General features: G+C 38.6%; 1 long non-coding RNA gene across 1 annotated transcript; it reads left to right on the top strand.

Moving 5' to 3' along the window:
• Nucleotides 1–548: 548 nt before the first annotated feature.
• LOC145553257 (uncharacterized) lies at nt 549–2,465 on the top strand. Its single transcript, XR_014089555.1, has 2 exons — nt 549–2,182; nt 2,272–2,465. It is a non-coding gene; the product is annotated as an uncharacterized LOC145553257 (long non-coding RNA).
• Nucleotides 2,466–22,065: the final 19,600 nt, after the last annotated feature.

Consider the following 22,065-nt stretch of genomic DNA (forward strand, 5'->3'; position numbering starts at 1 on the left):
TGAATAATCAGGGAGGCATGACCTCCTAAACTACGTGCTGTAGCATGCCTTTTATTTACATTCACAGTCTTACAAAATAGTGTTATCTTAAGTTTTTTGAACAGAAAAGATTAACACCCAGGTGAAAAAAAGTATACTTTAGTATATTTCAAACATACTTAAATTTGTGTAAGTACACTTCAAGTATACTAAGTATTAAGTGTGCTACCTATAAGTATATCTGAAGTATACTAAAAGTATAGTTGTACCAATTTCAAAATTAGAACTTTAAACACACTTAAACATAATTGTACCAAAATGCACTTTTAATATATTAAATAAAAGTATACTTTAAGTGAACAAAATATATATTTGCCCAAGTGTAAATATACACTTTCTCAAGTAGGCTATATTTAAAATATATTTTGAGTATATTTAACAACATATGCTCAAAATAGATTTTTTTTAAATTCACTTAACACTACTTTAGATTATTAATTTCAGTATGTTTTAAATTACATCTCAGTGTAAATTTTAGGCTAATAAAGTGTACCTATTTTAATTTTCTTTATTTAACCAGGTGAACCCCGTTGAGATCCAGATCTCATTTTCAAGAGGGACCTGGGCAGAAGTCTGCATCACGCAGAGACCTGATTACAAAATAAAACTGATTGATACATATGCAGAAGTATGTCTTTTAGGCACCTTTAAAGTGTGTTTAATGTAATATGTAGGCATACTTTTTAAGTACCTAAAAAGTATGATTTTTTAAGTGCCTTAATAATATTTTACTATTTATTAAAATTGCATACAATAAAAAAAATGATAATCATGATGTAATTTTTAAGAAAGTACCCAATCCATTTTCAGATGTGTGATGTAAAACCTTATAATCAACGGCATTAGCTCCAGTTCATACTCCAGACCAGATGGTGGCGGTATTACACAATTTCATTTATTTAAAAAACGCCACAAAGAGAAGAAACTTGAACGCAGGGAACTTAACAGACGCTATTCAAATTCGCCATTTTTTACTCGCATAATATTGCCTTCAAAGTAGAGAAGGCCTTGACAATAGTTACTAATTTTGGTAAATTCGAGCTGGTGACGTCCTAGTCCGAGTTAGATGACAACACAATGGGACAACAACCGATGGAAATGAAATGTGTGTCACAAAAGGAGTCCAGAAGGATGAAGGCTGCTAAGTGTTGCTAGCTGGTGGTAAGTTTGCTTATTAATTATCTTCATTTAATTATAAACAGTGCAGTAAAGATATATAACTTACGTTGGTTTCATAAATAATTATTTTTATCAATTGTATTGTGACTTGTATGATTATTAGTATAGCAATCATTCAGCTTCATGTTATAACTGCATGGAGGTTGTTTGTTGTGACTTATTAATAGTAATCATAAACTAACCTGGTTTTAATTAAGCTCCATAAGACAGAGAGACTTTGATATTGTGAGGTTGTTGTTGTTCCAACTCGTTCATCAATGATTTTATCTTCAACATATGTTTGCAGTCTAACTAAGCAAATGAAGATGAAAGAGGAAGCCAGAGAAATCAGGTGTTAGGAAACCTAAAGACTTTTCTGTCTCAGAAGAAGCTCTGACACCACCAGATCACCAACCAGCTCTAAGGATGAACCTCCACATCGTCTTCATGATGTAAGTTTGTTTGTGTTTTTTTAATGAGGAGCTAGCTACATTTTCAACAACAAAAATTGGTTTGTTACCAACACCAAGTGCTTAATAAACATGATTTGATTTAAAGATAACTGGACAGAATTTTTCTCCTTGTTAATCTAACATTTATCTTTCTTTTTTTTAATTTGTTGTTGACTTTCATGGCCCTGTGATGGACTGGTGACCTGTCCAGGGTGAACCCTGCCTCTCATCTGATGACTGCTGGGGATGGGCACCACCAGCCTCCCTCACCACCCTGCAAGGATCAGTGTGTTCAGATCATGGATGGAAAGATTTTAAGGTAGTTTATCTCCTTAAGTCCACACTTAAAACAGCTTCATAGTTAATGCCAACATCAACTGATTCTATGATATTGCTGACTATGTTTTTCTACTTCTAACATAAACAGGCAAAGAAGACACCCAGAAATGTTTTTCCAACCCAGGCATCCGGTCCCAATCATCATCAGTTCTGATGATGTCATATACACAGCGAGTACAACATGTCTTAAAATTGTACGTCTTTTTTTTATTTGCCATTTTTCTGTCTTCTTTAAAATACAAATGCTTTCTCTGTTTAATTGCTCTATTGTTGTTTTTTGTAGGTTCCTGTAAGGTGCAGTGAACAGGAATGTTCTGTCATTGATCCTCACTTTTATGTTTTATTGTCACACTTAAATTTTCATGTTCATGTGTTCACTTTTGATTTGCAAACTGATAATTTATGTAAAGTTCAGAAAGTTGTGAGTAAAATTTTACAATTTTAAAATGTCGGCAATAAAACAAAATATTTAAATTACCTTGGGCAACTTGTGGTGTAATTAATCTTTCCATGTAATTGTAGCCTAAAACAATGTAAGTACTGCAGTGTAGTTATGGATGTAATGTATAAAGTACGACTTATGAATAATTAAAATTGTACTTTATTAGCAATAGCAGTAAATCAAAAATAAAAATTAAGTGTAATTTAAATACATTACTAATGTATTAGTAGTATATTAAAAATATATTAAAAGTATATTTTTAATATAATTCTATAATAGAATTAGTACACTCAATATGGAATATTTTTGGAATATTTCTCTTGAATACTACATAAAAAAAGTATACTTAAAGTATACTAAGTACAACTTTATGTTGTTCCAAAAAAGTACGTTGAGTATACTAAAAGTTGTAATGTAATACTATTTAAATACTACTAAAGTATACTAAGCACAAAAAAAGTTGTTCCAAAATAGTACAGTTTAAGTACATCAATCAAAGTATGCTAAAGTATGTTAAAATTTAGTATGCTAAAGCATACTTTTTTTTACTTGGGCAGTGAGAGTGCAATCATTCAGCCAAGAAACATTTACTACTTTATTCTAACAATCTTAATAGAGGGATAAAAAAAGCAAAAAGGAATTGCAAAATTGTATGTAGATGATTAAATTTGGATGAAGTAAATATCTTGAAAAAGTCCGTTCAATTTTTCAGAGTCACCAACATTCCTGAGGTTTATGTGGGACATATTTCCTTTTCCTCCATATCAGCTGAATTGATCAACTACCACAGAAGTCAGAACCTTTTTCCTCCTCATCAGTCTCATACTGTGGTGCCGCCGCCATACATGAATACTCGCTAATGGTAGCAATGATCATAAAAGAGAGGGGTGGCATGATATATGCAGTGTTTAATGTGTGCGGGGGTGTGTCTTTTGGAAAATGAAGACATCATCTCGCTGTTCCAGATTGTTTCCTTGAGAACATTAAGGGAAGTGTGGGTCATAACTATGATATGTAACATACTGTTAAGAGAGTTCAGCTCACTGGGTGGATGGGAGTTTCAAACCTGGATGCTTATTTGCAGAGACTTTTATGACTTGCTGCTTGCAAATGACGGTTTTTGGTTATTTAATGCAAAATCTGCTGACGAGGCAACAAGAACTTTTTTGGTCAGAACGACTTCAGTCACAATCCAGACCCGATTCAATGCATCTCTGAGCATTGGACATGTGATCTAACACTAAAGGGTTCTGTGGCTGAATTCCCTCTGAGATTAGCGCTGGTTGTTATTGCAAATTTAAAACAAGTTGTCTTTTGATCGCCTAAAGCTGGAGAATCATAAACCCAAAACAAAAATACGTCAGAATACCAAACCAAAAGGTCTCAAAGCAACTTGGAAACAGGAGTGAGCGAGAAAACAGCATGGAAGTAGAGTTGGACATAACAGGAAGTAGACAGGAGACAGGAACCGTCTGCGCAGGAAAATGGTGGCTAAACACTATAATTTAAATCAGAATCTTTTGATACACTGAAAGTATGCAACAGACCATCCTACACAAATCATTGCTTTTATTTGATAAAAGCAAAATAATAAAAGAAAACATCATGTAAGGAAGCAAATGCTTAATGACGTAACTTAGTGAAAGTGTTTGGTCACCCAGTTTCGCTCAAATCACAGCAGGCGTGTTTCAAAGACCTGAAGGGTGAGCTATAGACTTAATCCGATTAACTTTGTATTATTGATCAGTACACTATTAAGTGTTTCTTCAAACAAAGAATATTCATAAAGCCATCTGCTAACAGCAGGAACTGGGAACAGACTGGCAAACCTGTCCAGGTTGTATTGTTTCTCTCACCCCAATGATTGCTGGAGATAGGAACCAGCTCCTCTGTGATCCTGCAAGGATAAGTGGGTGTTGACAATGAATTCATGCATAGATTAATGTAGGTAATACTTACCTTTATACCATGTTACTGATCAAAATTCCCAAGATAAGAGGTCAAACAGTACTTGCCATGGTACTTTGGATTGAACTCAGTCTCAAGTCATAGTTTCTAAGTCTTGGTTGTCTCTGTCTCAACTACATTTTTACTCATGAAACTTGGAAGGTAATTTTTTCAAGTTTGAAAAGTGGCAATATTTTTAAGGTTTGCAGCAAAAACATCTTTCTGATTGTAGGAATGGCCTTGAAAATGGTCTCGCTTTGGTTTGGTCTTCAACCTGGTCTTGCTTTTCTCAAAGGCTTGGTTTTGGCCTGGTCTGGGGTTATGTGGTTCGGAGTACAACATCAGAAAAACACCTTCAATAAAGAACAAAATGACACCAATAGTCGTATTTTTTGAGCATAGGGAGCATTTCAAATCAACATCAAAGCTTGACTAGCCTGGTCATTGCCTTCCTATGCAGCTCTGCTTTACAACTTCAAAAACGTTGGAATGTAGTTCTGCTAGTCGACTGGGCCGCAGTTCCTCCAGAGCAAAGTTTTAGAAAACAAGGTCTTTTTGAGTATTTTGTTTGCAACAATCAAAACAACACATTGTGTGTTAAGCAAGTGTGAATCATGAACCGGTAGCTCAAAACCATCCAGATCCTGAGTGTTTTTTTTCCTGAATGCAGATGTGAGGATCTGCGAATCACAGCCTCTTCATCAAGCGACGCTCGTTTCAATGGCACTCCACAGCAAACGGCAGATAAAACTAAAGCTACTCTCAGCAGGTGCTGAACACAACGTAAACAGACGCAAATCAATGTAAGCGCAGCATTAGGAGAAGAATAATTCTGACGTGACTCTGTGTCAACTCTAGGGGATTTTTCCAGAAGCAGCCTGCTGCGCTCTCGCTTCAAACAAGAGTTGGCCGACATCTGCTGACTGACAGCTGGAGAGGTACAATGTGTGGGAGAGGAAAAAAAACGAAGAAAAAAAAAGAGTAGCTGATGGAGAATAAAGACAAATATGTTTACGCTCTGAAGTCTACATACATTCGAGTGCAAAAATGTTTTTCATTTTGGGCTCTAATAGAAGTTTGTCTTCTAATCAACAGGTTCAAAGTTTTACATTCAGAATTAATAAACATCTTCAACAAGTTTCAACAAAGCAGCTAAATCTGCTGAGCGTATGCATGCGCATCTTCGGACCAGATGCTAGCCTAGCGGGTGCCCCGTCCCCCGACAGCTGATGCCTATCGCTACTCTGAAAACCTTCTGGTCAGCGGTGCAGGGTCACATTGTTACCTGAGTACATGATGGATCTCCAGGGGCCATCACCTTACCCGCTGTGACAAACCATATGGTGAGGAAACAGCAATGGAAAACTCTGAAAACTTTCTGGAAAAAGGAAAATTAGAAACAGAAGACACTGAGGTCAAGAACTTCAATAGCTCTAAAGATGTGTGTGTTGACTGAGGTGTGGGGGTAATTTGTTGTGTTACAATGAAATAGTTGTGATTTTAGTTTCTTCCTGATAGACATAAAAGATGGCATACATTTTTTCACAACTGTACGTTGGAAAAAAAGGAAGTTACTGTTGAGCGTAGGGGACTACAGGTGTTTTCAGGCATCTCCGGTTTAAGGCTGTAATAATCCAAGAGCTTTCATGCCAATGTTTTAATTACCAGCTCTATTGGCAGCTACAAGACAGGTACTACCCAAAACACTTATTTACTAGTCACAACTCAGGTAAACATGAAGAACCACGTATTGAGACAATCCTTTCCTTTTCTACCAACACTGACACACAAACTGAGCAGGTAGGTCTCCAGGTATCTGTGAGATGTCAGTGTTTTATGTGCTGTATCTGTTGATACAGAGATATGGAGACAGGAGGAATGATGGATTAGAGACGGAGGGAGAAAACTGATTGATAGGGAACTGGAACATGGCAGAAATGGAGCCATCCAAGCTGCTTTCCTCAAACATAGTCTGTGGTCGCTCTGAAGGTGGAAAAGTAAAAAGCGGGAATGTACTGCGATCCAATTATCTCACAAGTCAGAACGATGATCTGGGAATGCCACCCTCTCGTTTAACTTGTTCTAAGTGAAATAATCTGCCAGTGAAAGTGCTTTCTCATCAATATTAAGGAATTATTGACTTATATTAAGCTCCTATTTCTTGCTGAAATGTTACTTTGCTAGTAACATTTGCGTCTTATTTCAAGTGTGTACTAAGATAGGACCTGTGATAGATTTTGTGTTTTTGGTGGAATATTATTTGGTGGCATTCACAAAGTAGCCACTACTTAATTTTCCTTGGTGCTGATAAGATCTACCCCCAACAGCGGAGATAAGGAAGGCTGTAGATGAAGATGGTTTCCACTGTGCATACCGATCCATATTTAGGTATATTTGGTGTATCAACAATTAAACAAAACAGTTTTGCATTTCACATTTTGAATGTTTGAGGGAGCCTCAAGTATTCACAGATTTCTGATGGTTGTGGTCCCTAAACCCCTGGTACTTGGTACAAACAGTGGTTTGTGATACACAAGTACCAGGCTAACTATAGTTAGCAAGACTAGCTAACATGTATATTTACTCATGCCTTTTGTGTAACACTGTGGCAGCACATTTCATACCATAAGTTAGGTGGTTGCATCACAGTCTCAGATGTTACAGATAGAAAACTTTCCACCTGCACCATGTCTGTCTCTCACCATGGGATGTTGTCAAGAATATCTCTGGTAGAGAGTAAAAATGTTTCATTTTGACTTATTTGTTAGTGTTCAGTTTTATTTTTGTAAACTTTACATTTGAGATTATTTTACTTTTCTTAAAATCCTGCAGTTATAAGCCGTACAATAGTAACAGTTTATGGACAACTCTGATAGAGAAAGTCTGTCTGTTTTTAAATATGGAAAAAAAGTTCTTTAACAATTTCATATGAAGGAAAGCTTTTAAATGTCAATAAGATTCATATGACAGACAAGCTGGATGTTGTGGTCAGGTTGGGGAAGACTCTCCATTTGATTCTCTTCAGCAGAAGTGAAAAAAATGGATCAGATGTAAATCTCTTTTCTATAACGCAGATCCATATTCTTCTATTTTCATTTGAACTGCTAACCTAGGCTAATTGTTTTGCTAACCCTTCTACAGAGCCAGTTAGCGCTAGCTGTCAGGTAGCTAACACATTTTTTATCTTAATCAAACTGTGGTGTTTTGTTGCTTAGTTAAATTCATTTCAATGATATCTTCATCATCATGCATGTTGCACTAAAAATCTAATGTTTTTTCTATAACGAGCCACACTTTGTTATATTAAACATATTTGATCTCCTCTGCCTCTATGTCTCGAGAGTCTTTTTGTAGGTGAATTTGCGCGTTAGTCTGTGTTTATATTCAGGGTTGACACGATGGAAAAGAAGTCACAAGTATCTGACTTATTTTCTACAAGAAAGGAGAAGCACTTCACACTCTTTGTTATACACAGAGACATGCTTTTTACATCATCCATCACTTGTGAGAGATTGTCACAGCTGTCCCGTCTGTTCTGTTCCTCTAGGTCTTCAAGTCTCTACTCTTCTGAAAGATCCTTTGAGCATGACATGAAGTTTCCTTAAGATGTCCTGATCCTAACTGTCAGCTACATCTGCATTAAATTCACACTGTGGAAGTTTTCTCCATTCCCCTCGTCTAAGCGCTATGACAACATCTATAAAACAAAACACCTCTTAGTTCTATTTTTTACTTATTATGTGTCTGATGAGGGGTTTATTTTTGTCAAGGGGTACATTTTCTTTTTTGTTAAAGCTTACACATGTAGCTAGAGCAGTTATCTCTGTTGCTATCTTCATCACTCTGACACTTTCTATTGTCTCTTCTACACAATTCCACTCAATTCTCATCTCCCTCCGTTGCTCCATCTGGGATTTCTCCTATTGAGATGGATTTCTCCTGTAGAATTACAACCTGACCAATCAGTGAACAGAATGAGGAGTTGTGAAAGATGATGTTGATATTCTGCTATAATATTCTGAGTTGCATTCTGCTTATCTAAGGTTGTAGTTTAGCAATGGCAGTGGAGGAAGTGAGCAAAGCCATTCAGTTGGTGTTAGCCACGCCTCCAGATATCGAAGTCAGATCAAGAGGAATGTTTAAACCGTTTTATTGCTGTCAAAAACGTCATTCAGCTCTTACCTCTCTCTCCGAAATGGAGGACGATTTTTTTCGGTGCGCGCAATTTCTGGTGAGCTTCATAGCGCAGCTTCCTTTGCAGTCAAGCTAGTACATTACATGCGTCATGGCTAAGTGTTAGTGATTGGATAAAAACATTTTATAGTCCACGGCTCCAGCAACCAACCGTTTCTAAATAGTCGAGGGTCCAGACCTTCTGAATGAAGCAAAGTGTAGGCTATACTTTCTCCTACTGCTCTCCAATTACAAAACAACGTTTTGCTTCACTGTCTGAAATTACATCAGATGAATATTTTCTTGTTTTAGGTCAGTTAGAAAAAACTTTGGAAATTCTATTTGCTAAATGCCACAATAATGAGAGAGAGTATGTCAAAGATTGGTTTATTTGTTACTGTCGTCAAAATTTACAGTTTACATACAGAATGATTGGTAAATTTTTAAACATTTTAAGTTGGAGTAAGCATTTTAGTCACACTGGCTTGGGTTAGGGGGGGAAGCAGACTGAATGATGGTGACAGAACCAGAAGTTGAAGCTGGGTTTCTGGTTTTTGGGGTAATTATCCAGGTGGAAATGTTTGATGATAGCCCAGGCTGACAGGGTTCATCAGTCCAGTCAGTCCAGTCAGTCAGGCTCTGTTCTAGATAGTTAGTTATAAATAGGTGCCGCAGTGAATGGAAGCCAGTGCTGAGCTGAAAGGCTGACCGAAGCCGCCGCCTTTGACTCGCCCTCTCCACACTTTAAGAATGGAGGGGATACTGAATGACACCTGAAGTCCCTGGAGGTAAATTTGTGACTCGTGATATTGGCCTTTATGAATAAAGTCGAGCCGACTTGAGTCCCGCAGCATTTCCAGAAACAGAGCAGAATGTCAGCGGTGTTATAAAGGCGGCTCGGAAAGATCAAGACTCGAAGGTGATTGGAATGAGGGTGATGGATTACGTTGAGGTGAGAGGAACGCAGGCGGTGATTTGGACTCAAATATTCCCAGTAATGGCCTGATGCAGCGTGAAGCCAGAGTCTGAAGCAGAGTGAAAACGGAAAGCAGGCAGAATGTGAACGGGAAGCAAACAGAAATCATGAGGCAGTAAATATGTTAATGTCACATGGATTTTATTATCACTGTTCATGAAAGAAAAGGGGGGAGAGGGGAAAAACATGAAAACAAGAAGCAACAACTTATTTCTTCAAAGTTGCATGTAGAAAACGTTTGTCCAGCAGAGAGCACTATGAAGTTATTTACTGGCAGTATAACAGACTATGACCAATATAATATCTGAAAGTCATTCAACATCAACATAACCAACTATGTCGATACATAAACTTGTGTGAGGCAGGAAGGACAATGGCTAAATTGAATTTATTACAAGTATTACAGTTAGGGAGTTTAGTGTGTTTTAACCATTACACAAATTATTTTGATTTAGCTGTCAAATACATTGTAATATAAGCAGAAACTGTTGTTTTAAAAATAGCACACAACAGATTTAGGTGGTTAGTAATATGAGAGAATTAGTCAAATTAGACTGGGGAGTTTTTCTGCATTATTTTCCCTTTGCTGAAGCACTAAATTAATAAAACCAACATGTCCAGTTTTTATCTAGTTAATGCAGCTGCTGTACGGCGGCGGAGCGGCTATGAATGGCAGATAAAAGAAAAGTCATGTTGCCCTGGTTACATGCATACATGAAATGTCCAGATGTAAACAATAACATGAAGCGTGATAAAGATAAAACTTGATAACAAAAATTAGATAAATATAATAAAGAGCTTAGCTAAGTTGCTTGGTTCTTTCGGACTGACCCAGATATCTACCCATCCTCCATCCTACAGAAACATCCTAACATACTTAGTTTTTGTTTGCAAAACATCTAAGAGGAAACTGAAACAGCTGTTCCCACCAAACTGCATTTCCATCTTATGGTCAAACCTTTTGACCATGACATGGAAACGACTCGACTCTGCTGGCCTGACAGAGACGCTGTCACCTCTGAAATAGATGGAAAAGGATTTCCCTGTATAGGGTGAACATGGCAACACGGATCAGCTCAGCTGTTGCCATGATACTCCTAATGTAAGGCAATGTTTCTAGTCACCATGGTTACTTTAGTTAGACAGCCACAAGGTTAAAAGTAGTCGATCTCCTTGGAAACATTCTCGGAGAAGTAAAAGGCTGTGAAAGCCGGTCTTTCCTTCCATCTGCTGAGGCCGGCTGCAGGTTCACGGGTCGCCTGTTCAGGCTAAACGCACCGTTTGTTTATTCCTATATGAAACCTGGATGCAATAACTGGCAAACTGGACTCAGAGATGATGTTTTCTTTCTGCCTTTTTTGTCTTGAAATATTGCTCGTCTCTCTAAGGTGCCGCTTTGCAAATGTCCAAAAAAGAAACCTTTATAAGGTTGGTGCTTCATCATTTTCTTCCCATCACTTCCTTATATAATATCATGGCAGCAGCTGCCAGGAAGAGCCTCTCACCTCCCAGTCGTGTGTGTGCAGTGCTGACCTGGCTGTGTAGCCTGGCCTCTCTGCTCCTTAGGCTACCACTTCACCGCTCACATCCACAGAGAGCGTTTCTGCTCAGGCACATTCCAGCGAAAAACACACAAAACAGGAGCCTTTTTTTTCTTTTTTCAGCTAACTGAAAGCATTAGCATGTTTCCTTTGACTTAACAGAGCTTTTCTTCTGGTTGGGTTAGTGCGTCTCATGCGCTGTTGGATTCTGTGCCTTAGTTTACGGCTCTGAAGTCATTGGTGTAAATGCAAATCAGATTTTGAGTTAAACAAACATTTCTTGGGGGCTGAGTTATTCCAGCGGCAGAAGTAATCTCATTAAAGTGAGCTGAGGCTCACTGGGAAAACCTGGAGAAATACACTTGGTGAACTTTAACATACACACAAAAAAAAGCCTGTGGGGAAATGCAACTGTACATGGCTGGAAACACTAATTAAACACTTTTTGTAATTTCTTATTGTGCTAAAGTGTGTAATAATAAGACCAGTTCTGAGGAGGTTTACTTGGTTTTGTTCTTCCTTGCCACAAAAATAACATGATAGTATCTAATGTTCTAATTTACATTTCTGTCACTAGTTGTGTAATAATAAATTACCGGTGGTCAGTCAATGCATAAAGTCCATACATTTTCCTTACTTCTCTGTGTTTCTGTTGTTCATATTCCTGTATGGCATTTTGAGCTGCATTTAGAATTAAAGGTGATTTATAATAAAACTGACTGACTCGATGCAGTCTGCTAGCTTTCCTTAGAGACAAAACGTTCGAACCAAGTTGAAAAATAAAATGAGCTATGTGAATTGATTGAAATAGTGCAAAATAAATAAATTGGATTGGAACAGTTGTTTTTCTTTGGGACAGCTATGTGGGGTAACTGGATAACTTGTAGCGCTCTGGTTGTTGTGTGGCAGCGCTCCCACGCGGCCCAGCTGATGGAGGGCCGGGATTAGAAACAGGTTCTGGGAGGATCCAGAATTCTGGAGAACAAATATCAGTTTCTCTCCACCGGAAGGCAAATCTGAACCTTCGTTAGGACGCTTCATTCAGGTTTCATGTGTTGAAATCTTAAAAAGTTGTGCAGCTTTTAAAAGGTTCCACATTACACATTAATGTGAAAAAGAAAAAAAAAAGCTGTTGACAAATTAATTGAACTTTTTCGTCTGGAATCAGTGAGGTTACTGGCAACCGCCAGCCTGCTCTATGCAGTCCTTTTGGTATTTTACAGGGCATTAAGTTAATAAAAAGATGCATTAAGCAGCCTTGAGTAAGATTACGTGAATAAAAACTGATCACACAGTGCATTACCTCATGCTTGGTTTTTGCCCGCTGGGCCCAGCGCACATCGAAATTAGTTTCCTCCACTGGACCCAGCTGCACAGTCCATACACTGCACAACTTAAAGGCACCAAAAGTATTAAACTCACCGTTGCACTGGTAAACAGAAAGTATTTGAGTTAAAAAAAAATACAAATTGTTCAGAATAACATCTGTAATAATATCTTTTGGGAGACTAAATCCTGCCACTGCCAGCACTGGTGGTTATTGCAGATGGAGATTTTTCTTTTTGATTAGCAACGAAAAACAAAACTCTTCTTAAAATTTTAAATATTACTTACAAGTGTTTTATAAAGGTGCTTGGAGGCAATAAGGAGCTGTTGTAGGTGACAGACTGACTGAAAACACGGACCTAAACACAGAGCTGTCAGAAACAATGGACCAGGATTATAAAACTTGTTTATCAAGGTTAAAGCGGCGCAGTTTGCCAGGAGATGCTGGTTGTTCCCAGTTTTAAGTGTCAAAAAGGACAAGTTTTAAAATGCCCTCAACATCAAAGGCACATCAAAACTCCTAGAGGGAAAACTCAAAGTCTTAAAGACAGAAAATGCACAAAAAGCAAAATGAAGCAAAAAGACCAGAGGTGAATGTTTTGGAACAAACTGAAATAGGATTTATGTACAGAAAACCCAACTAGAATCATCATTAATGTTTAAACAGAAGAAAATGACATTCTAGTGGCCAAAGAAAAGCAACCATGGACTGTTGGATCAATGTTGTTTCAATCCTAAATCTGCATCGACCAACAATGAGATGGTCCTGGATTGATGCCATCCCAGTGAAAGGACGAGTGACTGAATTAAAACAGAAAACATCTCCAGTCGGTGACGATATCCATCAATCCGCAGTGGGCTTAGTGATGAAGCTGTTTGTCAGGGTGATAATACATCTGTCTACTGGGCAAGGAAGGTTGACATCTATCTTCAGGAAACGCAGCACCATTCAGTGACATGGAAAACAAACAGTCTGGAGACATTCTTCTGGAAACGTCGGTTTCCTAATATTGCTAATATTTGAAACTATTTTATTGATTTCCTTTTGATGAGAACAGAAGTCAGCGATGGGTAGCAGCCGTCAATTGTGGATTTGCAGAAAACACTTTTTACAAGGTAATGTTAACATTCAAATACATAAGAAGTAAGACTAGTAAGATACATAATGGAGAAGGTACATGTCTAATAATTTGTAACCATGGAGAAAATGCCCCACCAGCATGTAGCCAATCATATGGAACATTATCTGTAAGCATCTAGACTTTTGTACACTTTTATGTCTGCTTCAGTGTAAGAGGAAACATTATTTATGACCTAGTGGTTGACTTAAACACATCAAGAGGAAAGAAGGTGTGGGTCAGTTTCTAAGTTGGTTACGTCTAACTTTTCTAAATACAGCCGTCTGAGACCCAACTGTGTGTGTTGCTTCCACAAACAAATTAGCTTGACTTGAACAAGTAAAACCATGACAATATTGATAAAAACAATCGCAAAACAATAAACCAGTGCCTCACTTCCAACGTCCAACATGGTACCTCAACGTGTTCAGGTGACGTGTCAATACAAGAACCATGGAGCCCTAGTGAAAAACAGCAGGATAATGTTTTTCATTTGTTGAGTTCATGGCAAAATCTGACCTACAGGTCAAAGGGGGTGTAATAAAGTATTGATTTTCATGTTTCAAAAGTATGTTTCTTTCTGTTTTCTTTTTCTTTGCTTAGAAATAAAGTCGCTGACTGAACCTGCTCCATAGTTCTGCAAGCAAATAGGCGAAAACTTAAGATCAGTTGAAGGGTTCAGTGTCTTGCTAAAGGAAACTTCAGCAGGTGAGCTAGAGAAGCTGGAACCTTCAGTCTGCACAGCGACCACTACCCACAAGCCCCGTCACATTGACTCTTACGGTCAAGCAGTAGTAACTGCTTTCAGTTACTACTGAAAGCAATGCCTTTCAGTAGTAACAAATAACTGCAGAATAAGGCAGTTTAGTCAACTGTAACAATTGAAAGGCAGGAAATCCGAAGGAATCTCTGGTTTGGAAAAGTGCATCAGCTTTGAGTGTTTCTGAGCCGGCAAATGGTTGGCCTAGCAGAAAACGCCGGCGATCGCCATCACTGAGCATCACAACGCAGCTCATTCGGTTGGAAAACATTAAGTAAGAGTTTATATTGTGTTAAACTGAGCAGACAAAGCAATGTGAACTCAGATGAAAGGCTGTACAGAGCACACAAGGAGGGAAATGTAAGTCAACAGTTCTTCTAATCTATTGCTGTTGTACAGTCCATCTAGAAGTAATGCTGTAATTCTGCCAAAGTGGATCATGTAAGCAGCAGACATATCCGTCATTGATAAAGTGTGGACCTGATAGATTAGTGCATCCATTTGATCTATATGAAAAACATCATAACTTTGATATGCATCAGTTTGGTTTTGTTAGAGAACATCAGTCAACAATCAGCATTATGAAGACCAGGGAACATAGCAGACAGGTCAGGGAGGAAGTTATGGAGATGTTTTAAACAGGTTTAGATTAGAAAGTAATAACCCAAGCTTTAAAGAGGGAGTGTTATGCATTTTCCAAATGAGACATAGAGCCATTTCTGTCACAATCAGTTTTTCTGCAGGCATCACAAAATCAAATGTAAGACCTTTTTTAAAATGCATGTCTTCAAAAATGTCTAAGAAAATGTTTTATGGTCTCAAACCAAACATCTTCGTTTTCCAAGTTTTCATATTCAGGGATATCCTGGGCATTGCCTTCCTGTGCAACTAAGTTTGAAAAAAAATTACTTACACTGCAGTCTGAAGTTTCTCTTCCCTGGTATAAACCATCAACTTATTCTAGGCTTTAGTCCTTACAGATGGTCTGGGTTCTCGGCTGTAATAAACGGTTGTTTCATGGCTTGTGTTGAGGTCTTAAATTTGACTCAATTGATAGTGATGGTTCTTGACATTTGTAATGCACCAGTTCAATGATAGGCAGCTTACTGGACAAATTGGCCGTGCTGTAAACAACCGTCCTTCACTGTGGCTGTTGATGCTAATTCAATATCTGAATGCATGGCTAACATGAACTGAATGCTTTTGTTCACTTCCTTTGCTGCCATTACTAAAACTACAGACAATTCCACAACGCTATAATAGTGCAAAAAAAAAAATGATGTCATTGTTCACACCTTCTCCTTCCGTTCACTGATTGGTGAAAAACTACAAAAACTACATATAACCTATGAAAATACATGATATTAAATAGTCTTGCCATGACATTTCTCCATTTGTGAACATATATCAAAAAGCAACTTAAGAGATTTGACTTTGCAACATAGTGATATCTGACTTGGAATTTATTTACATTTGCGTTGCATTAACTGTTAAAACCAACATTTAAATATGGAGTATTTTGAGTTTTTGAGCTACAGTAAGATTTACAGAATGCTACAGCTTTCTCTCCTAACGGACATTTTCCCAACCCACCCCGGCGTTTCTCCATGAAGACTGAAGGTTCCGGCTTCCAGAGTGACGTTCATTATCACCTACAGTCTTTCTGCCCTCTCGCACCTCCTTCCTAAAGATTTTAAATTACTCTGTTGGAACTTTTTTTAAATGACCTCTTATCTTACAGCATTTTTTTTTCTTTTTGTACAATATTTATATGTCGGTAAATTAAAGAAATTAAAGAATTTGTGTCACCTTTGAGACTGACAATAAAGTGTATCTATCTATAGTGAGATGATGGTGAGCCCCGAACACAGACACGGACCAAAACTGGCTGTGAAACCTGCCTGTTAATCAGTATACTGACAAATAAGACAGATTACAGGCTGCGTGAACTGTGTAAACCAATCCATCATCATGACGCGCGCACAAACACACACAGAGCACACATGAGCCGGTCTGGACCCATCCGTTACATCGTCAAGCTCCGTGGGACGAAAACCTGCCTGTCAACATGAAATAGGACTCGAGACGAGGAGACTGCAATATGTCAGCTATGGCAAATAAGTAGAACGCCTCCATTCATCTGATTATCATTATGAAAATATTATGATCAGCTCGCTGGGTAAAATTTGCAAGTCAAACCTTCAGCTGGAAATGTCAAAAGCCTGTAAGACTCCATTCATAAACTGTTTGTTGTTTAACCTGAAAAGGTGGATTATTAATTGAGCGTGCATTTCCATCATGGAGGAACAAAAACAAGGTAGAAAAGGGGTTTGCTGGTTCTCACGTTTGAGGATCTAATAAGATAAAATCTCATCATTAGCTGAGCTTAAAAGGTAAAAGTACTCCTGAGAGCCTCATCTCTTGGTAAATTGTCAGATAAACGTAAAGTAAAATCCTCTTATCGGTGTCAATGGACTCAAATTGAACCTATTTAGAGACTCGTTATGTTTTTTTCTGTGGGTCAGGGCTTCTGTGCTTCAAACACACATTGCGCCTTTTGGAAAAGCAAAGGTCTTCCACCTTGTAACCTAGAAAATGATATTGTTTTGCATGCAGACAACAGACTGGACACAAATGAAAGCACATGTGACATTTAACAAACATTTTAACTGCTTTCCATCCTATTTTCAGTTTTTATGCCTAAACTCCTACCACTTCCTGCCGTTGTCTTCTTTGCCTTTTCTATCAGTAGCAACATCCGATTGTTGATCATGTGACTCGTGATGCAAAAGAAAAAGTGCTGCCATTGCAGTTTTTCAAAATAAACTAATTTCAATACAGTCGAAAATCCACCTCACTCTAGTGTAAAGCTTCTCTGAAAAACATGTTTTTTCAAAAAAAGGCATATTTTTATTGAGCAAAATTTATTTTCATAATTCTGTCTTGTGCAATTCTAACATCAGTGAAAACACAACTAGTTTCATCTTAAAAAAACATTGATGACATACATAACATAGCATATAGGATTATAATACTACATGGTTTTATTTTTCATAGGCTAGAATATTGTAATAGCATTTATCAAAGATGTCAGTTTTAAAAAAATCACTCAGGCAGCTGCAGCCAGGAAAATGAATAATATCTATATGTGTGTAAAACATATTAAAAATTTTGTGATTAATCCAGTGAGGTATTTTTTTTTTTTTTTTTTCAGAAACTTTCAGTTTTTGATCACCAGAGAGCAACGTTACATCTGATAGATCTCCATTCTCTGCTTGTCGGTGCACCTCGCTTCACCCTTCCCTGTTAACGTAGCCTTCCTCTGAAATTAAAGTGTTGGAGCGTTAACACAAATTGCTTTGTCTTAGTACATTTCCAGCTGTGAGGCTTTCATCCATCTGTGTCGTGTCTAAAATGAGTTCTTCTGCTCATCATTGATGAAGTGAGCTGTTACCATTGGGTATTCCTTCCCTGCCTGGCCTTCCCTGCTTTAGCCGCTTCAGTAACTCATGGCTAGGATGAGGTTTTCCACACGGAAAGCTGCAAAATGGCACTTTTCACTACACAACCTGTCAGCAACAATACATTAATACAAACATTATTGAATGTTGACTTTCACATAAATTTCATTGGATATTCAAAGTGATTTCCTTAATAAGATCCAGATAGGAATCAGGATTGTAATTGATAAGATGTCTCCACACATCCTTAAAAGTTTTAGATGCGTTTATCAAAGGTAAGTTGACCTGCGATAGGTTAATCACGGATCTGACATCTTACAGTGGAAAAAATATTTAAGCTCTTATATTTTAAGCCTGTGGTGTCCAAACTTTTTTGTCATGACAGCCACAAATATTAGGTTGAAAGCACATAGGTCCACAAAAAATATTTCTATATAGCATTTTTTAAACAAACTGTGTGCCTTTTTTATTGTATCTGTTCAATAATAATCAGTTTTATTCAGATCAATATTTTTGTAGAAAACTGATCATTGTTTATGCAAAACCTACAAAAGTCTTACAAGATTGCTTTAGTATAAGACAGGCCCACAGTTTCTAAGTTTTTTGGGTTGATTTTTTTTTTCTTATTTTGGCTGTTGAGTAAAAGCAGGTCTTTATATGAATACAAAAAACTTAAGCAAAAATCTATATTTTGCTCAAAATCCTTCAGAAGGTCACAAATGGCATCTGGGCTGCACTTTGGACACCCCTGCTCTACGTAGATTTGTTTCTGTCAGGCAAGCGTTTGTTGTGCACAGATATTGTCATTGTATTCTGCATCTCAAGTTGGTTGAGGCTACCGACAATTAGCTGCTAAAACCTTTGCTAGTTTGCTGGATTTTTCTGTCTGTGTTGCAAAATTACTGCAACTTGGTTGGATGACATACATCTTCTCCATTGGCTCACTTCTGTTGCCAATGGTCTTAAAATGATCTTCCAAAGTCTCAAACATGAGTTGGTGAAATCTGCAGAAACCCTGAGAGGTCTGACCCATGAAACCTCTGTCTGGCACCAAGATGTCAGCAGCAGATCCTTTAAGTCCTGAAAAGTGGGAGGTAAAGCTTCCGTGGATCAGTCGTGTTTGTCCGGCATACAACCACAGATGTCAAATTGGGGGAATGTGGAGGTCAAGTAAACACCTCACACTCTAAATCACAGCCATCAGGAAACAGTGTCTTATACAACCCAGTGTGTGTGGTTTGCAGCAATGCATAGTAGGTAGGTGGTTTGTGGAAGCAAAAATTCCACATAGATGGCAGTACTTCATGTTTCACAGAATACATTTTTCCCTGAAATGTCCCACTGCCTCTGCAGACTTGCCTTCTACCAATTGTGTCTTGGTGCTGTGTGCTTTTAAATTAAAAGTTTTTGTCCGTTCCCTACATCCCATGTCCTTCTAACTTTTTCCTTAAGGTTATAGCCAACTTAGAAGAAGACCAAACAACCACTAGACTTTGTCTAGATTTGCCCTCGGCCCTTCGACCGTTCCATAAACCAAAAACACTCCCTGCAGTAAATACGTCTCTCTACCAAAGTTCCAAGTTACTTTCTGCTAAAACGTTAAACATATACATGTCAAGTTGATGTTTATGTTAATTAACATTTGTTTTGTCTTGTAACACAGAGGAAGGACATTTAAATAACAGGTCTGTCAGAAGAAGAGAGGATTGTCTGTCTCTAAATGTCGCTCATTTGCCATTGCAGTTTGCAGAAAGTTGCCTTTGCCCTTCTGTTATTCTGTTCACAATCACACTTTCAGCAAGATTGTTAGATGTAATTTGGAAAAGTATTTAAATGGACACGTTCTTGCCCCTTCTTGTTTGCCTCAGCGTAGCTTAGGGTTTGCCATGCCCTTGATTTGCTGTGTGGGGATGGTTTGTTGCATCAGCTAATAGCTTAGTGACAATAACAACACGTCCATCACTATGTGCTCTTGCTATACAGCCTGTATTTTTTGTCCCAGCAGGATGATTGCACTCATTCGTTTGCGTGGCGAATCTCAACTGATTTAAAAGAATGCAAACAACTTTGAATCACTTTCCTGTCCTCCTCGGATTCGTTAAACTTTTCCATCACTCTTCAATCTGCATCTCCCCGTGATTTGCAGACTGTAATGAATTAATTTTCACCGTAGCATTCAGAAAGTCAAACAGAGAGGAGACAAATGTAATTCATGCATTCAAGAGCTAGCCTGAAATGAACTGGGTATACTTGGGAACGCGGCAGCCGGCGGTGGTCGGCCTGTCCGCTGGCCGGCTTGTCAGCTGTAATTGACTTTCATCTGTCTTTCCTGTCACTCTCTGTAATTTGATGGGCTCACGCGGGGACGATTTGTGGAGGAAATTCACTCCATAATGGAACAGAAACCTCAGGTACAGGTAAACCGCTTGAATTCTGTCTGATAGCTGAAGCTGTGAAAATGTGTGAAAGTGTGGCAGTTGTTAGGAAAGTGAAGTAGTTTTGTACATTATAGGGAAACATGTACTTAACTGGTCTGGCTTGATTTTTACACAATCTAAATGAAATGTTAACCAACTGTTGAGCAACACAAGATGGCCTTAACACTCACAGTCTTCATTGGTTTGTTCTAATTTGTTCTAGGGCAAAAGTCACCAAAGTTTCTCAACAACTTGCTACTTCATCATTAAACCTGCAGGCTCAGTAGCTTGAAGTGGTAAAATAAGGGTTAATAGAGGAGAGCTAATGACTTCCTGAAAGCAAAGTTTCAGAAAGAGCAGGAGGTTCTTAAAAAAACAAAGGTCCAATTTCTGTCAGGTTCCGTGTCTGTTCCCCCCAGTTATTTTGTTTTTCTTTTATTTATTTTGGACTGGAGTTTTTATGTTACTGGACCCGTCGTTCCTCTTGGCGTCCTCTCGAGGTCTCCCTCACCCTGAGCCCTTAGAAGCTGCTATGTTCAACCCGTGCACACACCTGCAGCTCGTTTTGGAGGGCGTGGACCGGGGATTTAAGCAGCAGCTCCTCTTCATCTCATCGTGTTTGCTTACCTCGGTAACATTCGTTCCAGAAATAGGCCTTCTGTGATCTGCTCCAGTCTAACCCCTTGTTGTCTTCCTCGTCAGATTATCCTGCCGCCTCCTCGTTGCTCTGGTGTGATCCATCGTCGCTGGGTTCTGAGTGAGTGTGCCTTTCCCCCCTTCGTGGATCATCAATCTCCTGTGTGTTTCCCCGACGCTGTTGGTGTTACCGGCCAGACGCCACCCCTCGTGTGTACTTACCTCCTGTGTCCTCCCTCGACGCTGTCGGTGTTACCGGTCAGACGCCACTCCTTGTGTGTGTGCGTTTTCCCCCCTTCGTTGATCCATCTCCAGTGGATTCCCCTTCGGGAAGCCACGGGTCTGGAGACCCACGCCCGAACCCCCCGGAGAACTACTCTGACGGACCTAGTTCCAGGCCGTCCCCTTTAGTGGAGCTAGCTGACCGCTCTCCTACGAGCTCACTGCCTTCGCTCCACTCCGTCCACATCACCTCCCTTCCAAGTAAGCACTCGTAACTTATTCCCCGGAAATCACCGCTGATCTCCACCTAACTCTGTGTCTCCTGTTGACAGTAAGACGACCCGGTCCGCTGATCCAGTATTCACCATCTACTTCCTGTTCTTTCAATAAACCATCATTGTATTTTACTCGCCTGTCTGATTGTGTTCTTGCATGTGGGTTCGAAAGCCAAATCCCAACATGACAATTTCAAAGTTTTAAATTACAAATTTCTTGTAAGTCACCTTTGACATATATAGCATTTTTTTTAACAACCAAAGTTTCTTGATTGTGTTGTAAAATTACACTATGTGACTGGAAAACACATTAATATATTAACATTCAACCAGGCAATTATTTTATTAACTTTATTACCTAACCGGTGTTTATTTGTTTTAGGCTATAGCTTCTTGTTTTTTCACTTTGTTCACTGAGGATTATGGCAGCAGCAGATAGTGCCTTTCAGAAGTACGATGACCTCTGAACTTCAACATTCAAGCTACAACCTTCAACATATTTTGAGGGATTTATGTGGCAAACCAACAGACTGTGACTGAAGTGAAAAGAAAATGACCCCAAACTGGCTGTTTCATAAGTTACAATAAGCTCCATAATGGTTATTATTGATGGGCTTAAGGTAGCTACTGTGATTTTAAGCCAAACCTTTTGAAATATACTTGTTTTCCTCATGGCCAAATGTGTTTCTCTATAGAAACTACACCTGGCCAGTGAGGATGAATGTCTGGCTTTAAATTCCTTTTGACAGACGATTTACTGCCCTGTATTAAGGGCTCTGTTGG

This window comes from Poecilia reticulata, chromosome 10 (assembly GCF_904066995.2).
Source record: "Poecilia reticulata chromosome 10, P_reticulata-male-v2, whole genome shotgun sequence".
NCBI lineage: Eukaryota > Metazoa > Chordata > Actinopteri > Cyprinodontiformes > Poeciliidae > Poecilia > Poecilia reticulata.